This window comes from Notamacropus eugenii, chromosome 1 (genome assembly GCF_028372415.1).
Source record: "Notamacropus eugenii isolate mMacEug1 chromosome 1, mMacEug1.pri_v2, whole genome shotgun sequence".
In the NCBI taxonomy this organism is placed as follows: domain Eukaryota; kingdom Metazoa; phylum Chordata; class Mammalia; order Diprotodontia; family Macropodidae; genus Notamacropus; species Notamacropus eugenii.
In genome coordinates, this window is record NC_092872.1 from 355,420,895 (window position 1) to 355,435,031 (window position 14,137).

At 39.2% G+C, this 14,137-nt stretch overlaps 1 protein-coding gene across 5 annotated transcripts in view; it reads right to left on the reverse strand.

Annotated features, from left to right (window-relative positions):
• Positions 1-14,137, reverse strand: part of EVL (Enah/Vasp-like) — a 262,474-nt gene that overhangs the window by 120,388 nt on the left and 127,949 nt on the right. The gene's annotated exons all lie outside the window — the stretch shown is intronic.

Consider the following 14,137-nt stretch of genomic DNA (forward strand, 5'->3'; position numbering starts at 1 on the left):
ATTTTAAGGTCTTTTCCTGCTCTATGTAAGACATTGGAAATGGGGAGGTAAAGACAAAAGAAGGGATTGGAATGGGATGTTTCTTAACAATAGGAGATGGAATTTGCCACAGTTTCATTTTTCTTTTCCCATGGTCTACCTCGCTTCCTGCCCTCATATCACAAAGCAACCTCATGAGTCTCACCACATGCCAAATAAGTGTGTTGAAGAAGCTAGATGCAGACTATAGGCTAAGAAGCTATACGATCAAAGGCCTTTTAAGGAAAACTCAAGCAGGAAGTGGCATAGTGTCAGAGAACGAGCACTGAATTTGGAGTCAGAGGACCTGAGTACAAATGCTGCCTCTGTTTTATTACTTGTGTGACTTTGGGCAAGTCATCACTCTTCTCTGGGTCTCAAAGGTGAGGGGGCTGGACTAGATGAACTCTTAATCACCCTTCTAGCTCTGATGTTCTATAGTCTGTGATTCAAAATGGGGAATTTGGGATGAGAGGTAAACAAGTCAACTGAGCCATTCAGGAACAGGCTAAAGAAAAAGTACCCAAGAGGCTGGCCTTGTGCAAATCTCAGAATTAGAGAATCAGAGAATCTCAGGTATCCTAAAGATAAATTTAATTCTACCTGTGAGAGGACAAGGTACATTCTTGGGCATTCTCCCACCCTTCACCTCTGCACCTTATCTTTCTCTCCAACCTATCCTTCCCTACCCCTCACCCCTCACCTGCCCAAGGTCTCCCAATGCCTCAAATCATTCTTTTCTTCCATCAGGACTTACTCCATAAATCTGATTCTTCTTCCTCCCTCTCTCCTCCACGTCTAGACTAGGCCAGGTAACTTACTCAAAACTACAAAGATCTGGGCGCTTCCATCCACATGTTCTTTATTTCCACAGTGGATACTAGAGTCTCTCTACACCTTAAAAGATGGTTTGGGAACCTTCTGTGACTCAGACAATTCATCACCTATTGGGCAGCTTTCTGAGGTAAGAATCTCTGAACCTAGCATGAGTGACGGTTACATTGAACAGATTCCTGAGTTGACTGCCATTTTGTCCTTGAAGGCTTCCCCATTTGGTAGGCCTTTCCAGAGCTTTCTCTCTACTGGAATATTTTCTGAGAACCTGAGTTTACCTCCCTGTCATAATAAGGCATCAGAAATGGAGAGCAGTGGACTTAAATGGAATAAAAAACTTGGGTAGTAATGGTACAGATGTTCTACTTTCCATTGCCATTTGTTAGGTACAATATAAGATTAAGTTACCATTTATAAAGTACTTTGTTGATAACTTGAAAATAGCCAGTACCTACCTAGTTTTTGAACTCAGAGAGGTGCCTGGCATATAGTAAGCACCTAATAAATGTTTCTTAAATGAACAAATGAATGAAATAGCTTGCTCAAGGTCTACTAAGTGGAAGAGACAAGATTTGATCTACTGTAGTCTTCTGCTTCCAAGTACATTTTACCCCATTAATTCAATTTTCTGAATTTCTATTTCCTCTTTTGTAAAGTGGGGTAATAATACTCATTTTGTTGGCCTTACAGATTATTTTATTTATTCCATAACTATTTACTGATATCTACTCTATTTTCAGCCCTGTGGGAAACACTTCATGTGCTACAAAATCTAGAGCCCTCTCAGAGCTCAGGCAAGTAGGATAGATTAAAAATAAAAGTACTATATGTGTGTAAGAACTACATTAAGTAGCATGAGATAGTTGTGAGGATAAAAATAGAGATAAGAAGCATTCTGGTAACTTGAAAGCCCTTAGAAAATGGTGAAGCTCTTTGAAAACTGTGAATCTCCTTGTAAACTAGAAAAGCCTTTATTAATTCGTAAAAATCCTTGTCAGTGTTAAAGCCCTTTAATCTGTAAAGTTTTTGTAAACTTTAGAACACCCTGTAAACAACAATGCCCTTTGAAAACTGCAAAGTTTTCTTGTAAATTCCAAAGCTTGTTGTAAATACTTAAGGCCCATTATAAATTGTAAAGTGCCCCACAAATATCAAAGTCCTTTACAAAATGACTTTATATAAAGGGCTTTCATAAAACACTTTGTTAACAGTAAATCATTCTAGGAGATGTAAAAGATTAGTGTTATGGACTAGTGTGGGAACCAGGAAGCATGGTCCTTCTGGGGAAGAAATATTAACATAAGGGATTGACTAGTGGTGGGAATTCAGATTCAGTGGCAGGGGAAGAGTTGGGGCAAATAGTTCTTTCTCAAAGTTCTTCAGAGCATGCTACACAGGTGGCTGCTTCTCCTACCCATATAATGTACAGAATAACTACAAAGAATCCTTCAGCCTCTAGAAAAATCAATCAATCAATATTTATTAGGCACAGGCATTGGGCTAAGTACCGGGGATACAAAAAAAGACAAAAGACAGTCCCTGTACTCAAGGAGTTTACAATCTAATGGAGGAGACAACATACAAACAAATATATACAAAACAAGCTATATACAGGATAAATATGAAATAGATAACAGAGGAAGGCCCTGGAATGGAGAGGGTTTGGGAAAGAAGGGAAAATGGGATATTAAGGCTAACTATCTACAACCAAGCTAAATTGAACACCTGCTAGCAGAGATAAAATTGTGAGGGAGCTCAGAGGTCATCTAGTCCAAGTCATTCATTTTCCAGAAGGGGACACTCAAGTCAAGAAGGAGGAAGTGACTTACACAAGGTCACAAAGTTAGTGGAAGAGCTAGAATGAAGGGTCCATGTCTTTTCATTCTCTTTTGTTTGGGGTGGGAACAATTTGGAAATTTTTCAAGGAGAAAATGGAACCTGCTTGTAAGAATAGCAAAGTTTAATTACCCTTGCAGACTGCTGACTTTCCCTAAACAACTTTATGGGTTCAATGGTACAGATGTTATTACCATTTTTTAGATAAGTAAATGGCATGGATATTATTACCATTTTTTTAAGATTAGGAAATAGTATGGATGTTATTACTGGTTTTTTTTAGATAAGGGAAAAGAAATGATTCATCTAAGCCCTTAAGTTTTAGAACTGATGTTCAAATCCAGGTTTCTGGATGCCTAGGGTCATTGGAATTTAGAACTTAAAATAACCTTAACAAGCAATCTAGTCCATCCCTGTCATTTTACATTTTAAGGAACCAAAGTCTAGAGAGGCTCAAATAGCTGGCCTAAGGTAAGCCCTGGTAGCTAGGTGGTGTAGTGGATTGATTGCTGGGCCTCCAGGCAGGAAATCATGAGTTCAAATCAATGTTAGTTTTGTGACCTTGGGCAAGTCTCTTAATCTCCATTTGCCTCATTTTCTTCAGTTCTAAAATAGGGATAATAAAATGTTGGAGAAGATTTGGGAGAGTTGGAACACTAATTCATTGTTGATGGAGTTGTGAGCTGATCCAACCATTCTGGAGAGCAATTTGGAACTATTCCCAAAGGGCTACAAAAATGTGCATACCCTTTGACCCAGCAATACTGCTTGTAGGACTGTATCCCCAAGAGATCATAAAAATGGGAAAGGGTCTCACATGTACAAAAATATTTATAGCAGCTCTCTTTGCGGTGGCCAAGAACTAAAAATCAAGAGGATGCCCATCAATTGGGGAAAGGCTGAATAAACTGTGGTATATGGCTGTAATGGAATACTATTTTGCTATAAGAAATGATGAACAGGAAGACTTCAGAGAGGCCTGGAAAGACTTATATGATCTGATGCTGAGTGAAAGGAACAGAACCAGGCGAACTTTGTACACAGCAACAACTGCAGTATGTGAGAGCTTTTCCTGGTAGTCTTAGTACTTCAGTGCAATGCAAGGGCTTAAAAAATTCCCAATGGTCTCTTGAGACAAAATGCCTTCCACATCCAGAGAAAGAACTATGGAATTTGATCACAGAATGAAGCAGGCCATTTTCTTTTGTATTATGTTTTGGTTTGTTTTATGATTTCTCCCATTCATTTTAATTCTTCTATGCAACATCACTAAGGTGAAAGTGTACTTAACAGGAAAGTATGTGTAGAACCTATATAAAATTGTGTGCCGTCTCAAGGAAGGAGTGGGGAGGGAGGGAAAAAATCTAAGATATATGGAAGTGATTGTAGAACACTGAAAACAAATTTAACAAGTAAATAAATAAATAAATAGGGATAACAATAGTGCCTACTTTCCAAGGTTGTTGTAAAGATCAAATGAGATAATATTTGTAGCACAGTACCTGGCACACAGTAGGCACTATATAAATGCTACTTTTTATTATTATTATTAAAGCCACATAATTGCAGTAGGAGAGCTGGACTTGAGCTCTTCCTTCATTTCTAGTGCTCTTCCCTTTATGCTCCACCCATTTGTGATATTGACTTTAGAGCAGATCTACACAACTTGGCAGTAGGTAGGGGCCAAAACTGAAATAAGCTAAACTTCTTCAGACTATAGACAGGCTTTTAGTAGCTCCCTTTCCAAGTAAAGGTATAATTAATGATTAAATTATTTTGCAAATAAGCCATATTAAAAAGAGAAATTTTAATTAATATCAATTAATTACACTTATTACTTAAGATTTGTATTTATCATGAAATCACATGAATATTAAAAAATTATTTTGCTAAGCAGTACAAGTTTTAATATATTTTTCAGATTTTCTTACTCTTTACATTTAGTGGATGGACACATTATATTTCTTGTCATCAATCAGTTTATCACGGAATCATTTTATTTATTCCAGTTTATCTGGAATCATGTTTAAAATTGATTTTTTTAGAAATCTAAAAACTAACCTTAGTGCCATCTCATTTTCTGAGTTTACTTTCTTGAAAAACCATTACTTGGTCCCTGTTCAAATCCAGTAATGACAGAAAACAGTGAAAAGATACAACTCTGGCTCCTCTCAGACTAGAGAAAGATTGAGGATAAGTGGTTGCTGCGGATCACATGACAAATAGAAGAGAGCACACAGTGACATCCCACCTGCCAAGTTACATGAGAGGCACAATGAGTAGTGGAAGGTAGGCTAAGCAGGGCACAGACTCATTACATCTTTACTTTCTTTTCCATCTTCTACATTTTTCGTGGGCTGCAACTGGCCCATGGGCCATATGTTGTGCAGGCCTGCCTTAGAACTTTCAAGGTCTTTCACATACAATAGCTCATTTGGTTCTGACAACATTTCATGAGTTATATAATTCAAATATTATTATTAATCCCAATTCATAGATGAGGAATCTTGGGCCTAGAAAGGGGGAATGAGTTGTCCAAGGTCACATAGGAATGAGTGGCAGAGCCAGACACTAGAACTCAGGTTCACTGTACTTTGTACAATTATCTGAAACTTAAAGGAAAAAAGTAAAAGTTCGGAATGTTAGGGGTCAAACATCCCAAAGAAAATCAGGCCTCTTCCTTTGGTTGATACTACGGATGTGTGAGGGCTATCAAAGGGACAAAGCATCTCAGAATGTTTATTCTTGACACACTGTCATTAGTAGTCTTACTCAAGTCCCATTATGAAGATGGATTTCAAAGGGTACACCATCAGTGAATCAGGGCTCTATTAAAATGGCACATTGCCCAATATTTCTTAAGAACACTTAAAAAACCCCAATAACTTCTATTTAAGAAACATTAAAAAAAACCCAACTTGATGATCTATTCAATGACCATTACAGAAAGGTCATCATCTACCTCTTATTTTTGAGGATAACAATACTATTAGAATCCTACATATTTTTCACACTGTTGTTCCATCCATTACCTATTTATCACCATGAGCATTTTATATACCATAAAATCATGAATAAATGTAAGTGCTCTCCTCCCAATGATCCAGTGAGGGTGACAGTGAAAGTTTTACCCCTATTTTAGAGAGGAGAAAACTGAGGCTCAGATCTCAAGCTATCACAGCTAATTTTAGAAATGAGATAGGTCTCCTAACTTCACCTTCAGCTTCACAGCATCCTTGGGATGGAAATAGGACAAGGATCATTATCTCCTAAAACCCAGAGAGAGGAAATGACTTGGTCACAATTGCAGCAACAGCTAGTGAAGCTAGAAGAGAAGGTGTCTGCCTCTCTATACCTTGGCACAATGGGAAGATCAATGAGCTAAAGGGTCAAGTGACTAGATTCTTGTCCTTGCTTTGCCCTTTTGAGCCCATGATTCCAAGGCCCTTTAGCAGTGCAGATGTTATAGGTTCTATGAGTCTAAGGTTTAACACTCTCTGATCTGAGGAGGTAAGGCTGCTATTTTTTAGAACAAGATGCTCTAACCTCTGTAGGAAAGATCTTGTAACTACATCTTTTTTCTGCTAAATTTTCAAGTAAGAAGCTTTCTTCCTCACCCCTCTCTGCCTCTCTCCTTTTCCCCATTACCATTAGCAGCCTTAGCAATATCAAACTCCATCCTCAAAGGAAAGAACCCTTGATTGCCTCTGGCTCTTGCCTTTTTATAAATGGTGGACTCCAGGCAATGAACCTAAACCTTATGAAGAGCAGGAGCAAGGGAACCATTTATAGACTATATGGAGGCAAAGAAGTGGCTGTCACATAGACAGAAATATCTCTTGTGATGCTGTTTGCAACCGAGTCAGCTAAACATGCAGCAACAGAGAGATCAGCAAATCCCCACTATCTAGGGCACTGCAGTGTTGGGAAAGCGAGTGCCCTGGGAATGAGAGATACTTGAGATGCACCCTTTGCAGAGGTTTACAGCCCTGTTTGACTGTGCATCATGGCCAACAGTGGCCAACCACCCCACAAGGGCCTCTTCTGCCTAGATAATTGCAGAGGATGTGGCTACCCATCAGCAGCAAGAAGAGCAAAGAATTTAAATAAACCAGAGGCTAATTAAAATCAAATGAAAAAGGTGCTCTGTTAACTGGAACTGTCTGTCTCACCCAGAGGGGAAAAAATTGCAGAATGTTAGAGCTGAAAGGGACTAGAGAGTGGATCTTGTCTAACTCTCTTGTTTTATAAATGAATAATTGAATGTCACGGTGTGAAAGGATCAACAGATCAGTCAATAAGTATTTATTAGGTATTTCAGACCCTTATTCCCTCTCCCCTGGACTGGTACAATGATCTCCCAACTAGGCTCCCTCCATGAGTCTCTCTTTGCTCCAATCCATCCTCCATAAAGATGCCAAAGCAGTTTTCCTCGAGCTCAGGTCAGATCACATCTCTCCCTTATTCAATAAAATCCAGTGACTCTGTTACCTCTAGGATCAACTATACAGTCCTCTGCTTTTAAAGGTCTTTCCAACATGGATTCAACCTGACTTCCAACCTTCTTCCCCTTACTGCACTCCGTAGTTCAGCCAATTGGCCGTCTTACTGTTCCTCTTCTATGGTACTCCATTTCCTGACTCTGTGCCTTCACATTAGCCACCTCTCATGCCAGCAATGCACATCCCTCTCACCTCCACATCATGAGATTCCTTATTTCCTTCAAGCCTAACCTCAGGCACTACCTTCTTTAAGAAGCCTTTCTTGGCACCCACTTCAAGTGCTTCTACTGTCTTTCCTAAGCTATCTTGTATCTATTACATGTTATATGTAGATGTATAGATATATATGTGTGTGTGTGTGTATACACACACACACACATATATCTATATATCTATACATATTTGTTATTCTGTATATATTGTACATATTTATAGATCAGCAAATCTACACATCATCTCCCGCAAGGGTCTCTTCAAGAGCAGAGCCTATTTTATTTTTGTTTTTGTATTCCTAATACATACCACATAGTAGGTGCTTAACAAATATTTATTGATTGATAAATTCCTTACCATGTACCAGATGCTATTTGAGACACCTGGAATTCTTAAGACTGAAAAAAAAAAGCCCTGCCATCAAAGACTTTACATTCTATAAAGAGGAACAACTTGTACTTGCTGTTCAGTCATGTCTGACTCTTTGACTCCATTTGGAGTTTTCTGGACAAAGAGACTAGAGTGGTTTGCCATTTCCTTCTCCAGCTCATTTTATATATGAGGAATTGAGGTAAACAGGGTTAAGTAACCTGCCCAAGGTCACACAACTAGTAAGTGTCTGAGGTCAGATTTGAACTCAGGAAGATGAGTCTTCCTAACTCCAGCACTGGCACTCTATCCACTGTGCTACCTAGCAGCCTGACAACAGGTCCATTTATAAATCTATACGAAACATATTTAAAATATATACAGTGTCACTGGACAGAGTACACTAGCAGCTGGGGGATCAGGAAAGGCATCATTTAGGAAGTGGTGCCTGAGAGCTAAGGTTCAAAAGAAACTGGGAGTCCTGAGAGATGGAGGTGAAGGAGTGCAATCCAGATGTGGGAAACAGAGAGAGAGTGTGAAGGTCTCAAGCAGCACGTTTGGATTGAGACATCTGGATCTTGCAGATGTTATTATTGTGAGTTTCTTAGACATTTAGGTCTGATGGGAAGGGGAACTCTTTGCTCAAACTGTTTTTTTCTTCCCAAAGATTGCTGAATGAGACTAACAGGCTATTTGTGTGTACATATTTTGGTAGGCTGTGCTCCTGTGTTCTTTACACCTTCTAAGTTTTCTGTGATATGTGATAGCTGAAATATGCTTTAATACCTTATATTATACATTCAGCCTCTGTATGGGAGTTTGAAGGAATAGGGTAGAGGTTCTGTTATTCATATCAGGGACATCTGCTAGATGGTGCAATGGATAGAGTGCCAGTCCTGGAATCAGGAAGACTCTTATTCCTGAGTTCAAATATGGCCTCAGATCCTAACTAGCTGTGTGACTCTGGCCAAGTTACTTAACCTTGACTGCCTCAATTTCCTGATCTGTAAAATGAGCTAAAGAAGGAAATGGCAAACCACTCCAATATCTTGGGGCCAAGAAGACCCCATCATGAAAAGTCAGACTTGACTGAAAAATGACTAAATAGCAAAGACATGAGTCACTCTAGGCACTTGGGATTTTTTAAAGACAGAAATAAAATGGGTCTTGCCATCTAGGACTTTACATTCTACTAGAACAGACAATATGTACACATATAAGAATATACAAAATATATTCAAAATATATACAAGTTGTTTAAGCTTGACTTTAGAGTTTTCCTCAGAGTAAAATTTCATGTTCAGAGCTTGAACCAAGGAGAGAAAAAGGGTCCTTTCAGGTCAAGCACTCAACCAAAGACCTTGAGTTACAGGTGAATGAATCAAATGGCTTTGTATGGTGGTGGGTTCTCCATCACTGAAGGCCCTTAAGTTGAGGTTGCTTGACTCCCTTGTAGAGTGAGGGTGAGAGGTTCCACTGGAGGGGCCCTAAGGTCTCTTGTAACTCTGAGATTCTATGACTGAAGGCCCATGATTCTAAGCCCTAGATTTTGAAAATTCCAAGATTTTGTGAGCTTATTATGATTCTCAGAGGTCATTCTCTAAGAACAAGATATTTTACTAAGCAAGGAAGGCTGGAATATGGTTTTGAGCTTAGCCTTTAGTTACCCAGTGGTTAAATAAACCAGACCTTTTCACTACCACTATGCTTCAGCATTTCTGTTGGTAGAGGTTTGATTGAATGTCATAGCCTGCAAAAACAAAAAATTGTTTATTGATCAGTCCCTGACCATTATAGAGTCCTCCTCACCAAGAGCCCTGACATTGGCCCAAATCTCAATTCCCAAACCCAGGGGGCAGAGGACCTCTCATGCATGATTGCTTCCCAAAATATGCCATAGAGAGGTTAGTGCTCTATGCCCTATGGGTATTCTTGGACTCTTCCAAGTTAATTAAGGGTCTGGGTTTAAATGGCTCACATTAAGGGCTCAGAAGTCACATGCAGTCTTCTTTGATTATAGATATGGCAAGGGGCCTTCTCACACAGTTCACATAGGCTCAGAGGGCCCAACCAGTGAACACTTCTGCAGCACAGGGCTTTCACTTTCACCAAACACTTCCTTTGCCTTCCACAGTCTGTGTGGGCAGCAGGCAAAAACGAACTTTCTCAGATCTTCTCTAAAGAACCTTCATACTCTGAAAAGGCTCCCTACGACTAAAAGAGAGACTAATTGGTATAGTGCAAAGAGTATTGGGCTAGCAGTCAAAGGACCTAGGTTCTAGTCTCAGCTTTACTAGTAACTTATTATGTGACACTGGATAAGTCATTTCCTTCCTATCTCTGGTGAGGGGCAGACATAGTGGTGGAGGCTGGGAAAGGAACCAGACTCCAAGGGAAGCTAGAAATACTAGGATTAATTTCAATAATGTTTTCAGCAGGGTTCTTTTCATTACCTGTGCCCAGGGGCTAACAGTGGAGATATAAAGAAATATTGCTTATTTCAGGAGAAAGTCAGGCCAAATCAGTACAGGCAGGGCTGTCAAATTGTGAAAACTGTTAATCATAGATCATGCAGGTAATATGGTGTAAGAGTTAGAAGGAACCTTAGAATTATATGTCATAGGGACGGGAGTGTTTCCCATTGCAGTAGGGCTCCTGGCAGTGGCTGCCATCTTTGCTGTACCACCATTAACATTTCTGGTAATTTCTTGAGGCTTCTCTGAATCTCAGGGTATGACATGGCTACCCGAGAGACAAAAAGGTAAATGGAAAATGTCATTTCTCTCCTCCCCCTGCCCCAAAGTCTCAATGAGAAGTGCCTAATGAGCCCTGAGATAGGGAAGGGGAATGTAATTTAATTGCCCTAACTCAGCTAGAAGTGAAAGCCCAGGGGCAGTTGTGGGGAGGGAGCTGGAAAGGAGTTCATAACCACCTGAAGAAGTCCTTTTGTGTACAGGTTGGGGCTCTGGAATGTGTCGAATAGAGACAGAACTGTGGTAAGTGGTCCAGAGTCATGAGGACTTTGGTTATCTCATTATAATACTGGAAGAAGAGACATGGTGAAGAGTGGATGGTAATGCTAAAACCAAGAGAAGCAGAGGGGGAGTGATGATCCTGACCACTGAGAAGTGAGACCAATTCATTTGGGAAGTAGACTGAAACATTGATTGATAGCTGGCAGGAGTAAATGGAAGCATTAGGAGACACATGCAGAAGGTACTCAGCAGGAACTTCTGGGAGAGTGAACCCTATGGGTTGAAGAGTAAATAGAAAAAAAGGAGATAAACATTTCTTAAGCACCTACTATGTGCCAGGCACAATGGGAAATTCCCTCCATTGATATAGATAGGCATTTTACTAATAGCTTAAAATTTATGTTCATCCTTGCTTCAACAAACCTCTAATTTGAAACAATAAACCTTTTTCAAAAAGCCTGTTAGCCTGGGTGCTTGCAGGAGACCTAAGACCTTTTGTGGGGAAGAAAATTAGTTTGAATTACCATGCTGTTAGGGGAAGCTATGGTTTGGGCACAAGCTATAGAGATAAATGAAAGGTACTTAACACTTTACTAGGCGTCTAATTTCCGAGATCAAGACCTCTAATGACATAGTTCATAGAACATTATATCAGAATTGGATAGGACTTCATTTATAGGACGTAGAATGTCAGAGCTGTAACAGACTTTAGAATTAGAGAACACAAAATGTCATATTTAAAAGGGATTTTGGAATACTATTTTAGATAAAACATAGACCGAGTTGGGAGGGAACTGAGAGATCAAAGAATGATAGAACATCAGAGCAGGAGAAAATCTTAGAGGTCACCTAATGTAACGTCTTCCAGTTTACAGAGGAGAAAACAGACTCAGAGTGAAAAAGTGATTGGCTCAGTATAACAGTACTGGCCAAGTCAGGACCTGAATCCAGATCCCCTGCTTCGGTGTCTAACGTTTTCCTTTGTACTGTATAGCCTTCATCACCACTAGCAAGCCTGTAGGAAAGACATGGGATCACAAACCAACAGGTGAAGGGACCTTAGAGGTCACTGAGTTAAACCCCCTTATTTTACAGTGTTCGTTCCTATTTTTTTTACAGCTATCATCAAATTCCACTATTTTTAGTTTTAGAATTTCAGCCAAGCTTCTGAAAGTTAGAGTAGAAATTGGATCTGCCTAGGGGCTTCTTGTGTTACTTGCATTTTCAATTCTGCTGCCATGAGAGGAATGCCTTAAAAGCCATTACCAAGATGGTTCAACATGTGATCATTAGATGCTATCTGCAACCTTTATTGGCCAGCCTTCTCACACTGTCCTTTGTTCCCTGCCTGGCTGTCAAAGACCACTTTTTTTTTCTTTAACTTTTTAAAAATTATTTATTTATTTTTAGTTTTCAACATTCACTTCCATAAGATTTTGATTTCTAAATTTTCTCCCCATCTCTCCACTTCCCCCCTGGCAGCTTGTAATTTGATATAGGCTCAGCATATACATTCATATTAAGCCTATTTCCACATTAGTCATGTTGTGAAGAAGAACTGGAACCAGTGGGAGAAACCATAAGGAAAAAAACCCCAAAAAACAAAAGAGAGGGAGAGCAAATAGCATGCTTCAGTCTGCATTCAGACTCCACAGTTGTTTTTCTGGATGTGGACAGCATTTTCCATCATGAGTCCCTTGGAGTGGTCTTGGATCCTTGCATTGCTAAGAAGAGATGTCTATCAAAGTCAGTCATTGAACCTTATGGCTGTTACTGTGTACAGTGTTCTCCTGGTTCTGCTCACTTCACTCAGCATCAGTTCATTCAAGTCTGAAAGGCCATTCTTGAAGATGGACCAGGACGATGCACACAGTGCCCGTTATTTTACTTTTAGAATAACATTTTATGGACATCTTGTGTTTTCACATTGTCTATATTTCTCATATCCCTACTCTTCCCATTTCCCCCCAAACCATCCCATAGATCAAAGGTCATTTTTTAAAGGATAAAGGAGAGAAAAAAATCAGCAAAACTAATTAAGATAAAAAACCTTGAAAATACACGCAATGTTCCATACACGTGGATCTCCCACCTCTGTGAAGGAATGAGAAAAGGGGTCTTCTCATTTCTTCTTTGGGACCATGCTTATTCTTTGCAATTCTGCAAGACTCATTTTCAGTTGTTTTGTGGTGACTGCTCTTTCTTTTTACGTTATATTTATTGTATCTCTTGTTCACTTGACTCTGTTTACTCTGTATCACTTCATAGATTTTTCCATTCTTCTTTGCATGAATCATATTCATTATTTCTTATAGCACAGAAATATACCATTACATTTATGTACCACAATTTGTCTGGCCATTCCTCAAATGACATATGGCCATTATTTTCAAGGGGCAATTAAAAATAATGTACTAGGAGAAAAGAATAAGCAAATCTCTACACACAGTTTCCTATTTTGGGGGTGTGAGTTTAATGTTTCTGGAAGTGCTACCTTCTCAGAGCAGTCAGGAAAAATTAGAGATGGCTGGAAAAAAGCCCCCTGTTATCACTTCCTCCACCTTCTGAAAGGCAGAACTGATCTATACTGACAGCTATCGTCTTGTACTTCCAACAAATGAAGAAATAAAGCAAATCAAAAGAGGCTTTTATAGAGAGAAATGCCAAGAAAGCTGAGAATGTGAAAGAAATAAGTAAATGTTTATAAAAGTATAAAACATCCAAATTGGCAATATAGGAAAGAAATAAACTAAATAAACCTATTTAGAAATAGAAATTAAATAGACTGTTCTCAGAAAACAAAACAAAAACTCTAGGAATTGGAATGATCCCTTCTTCAGATAAAGGAAACTCTGGGGATTTGGGGAAAGACAGAAAACATGAACAAAAGAGAGAAAAGCTGTTAATGATCTGGGGAACCCTATACATCTCACCTTTTCTATCACTCCATGGGTAAACTTGGACAAATAATTTTTACTTTCCGGGCATTAGATTTGCCTGTTGGATTCTTATCTGTCTTTTAAAGTTAAACTCAAATAAGTCCTGCTTCAAGATATCTTGCTTGTCCCCATGTTGTTCAGCTGTGTCCAGTTCTTTGTGACCCTGTAGAACATAGCACACCAGTACTGTCTATAGGGTCTTCTTGGCAAAGATAGTGGATTAGTTTGCCATTTCCTTTTCCAATAGATTCAGACAAACACAAGTTAAGTAACTTATTCAGGGTCACACAGCTAGTGAGTATCTAAGGTTGGATGTGAACTCAGGCTTTTCCGACTGCAGGTCTAGCACTCTATCCCTCTATGCTGCCAACTTGACCCCATACCCCCATCGTTAATTTGGTACATATTTTCCCTCTGGATGTTTCTTTGTTTTCACTTCTTTGGTACATTT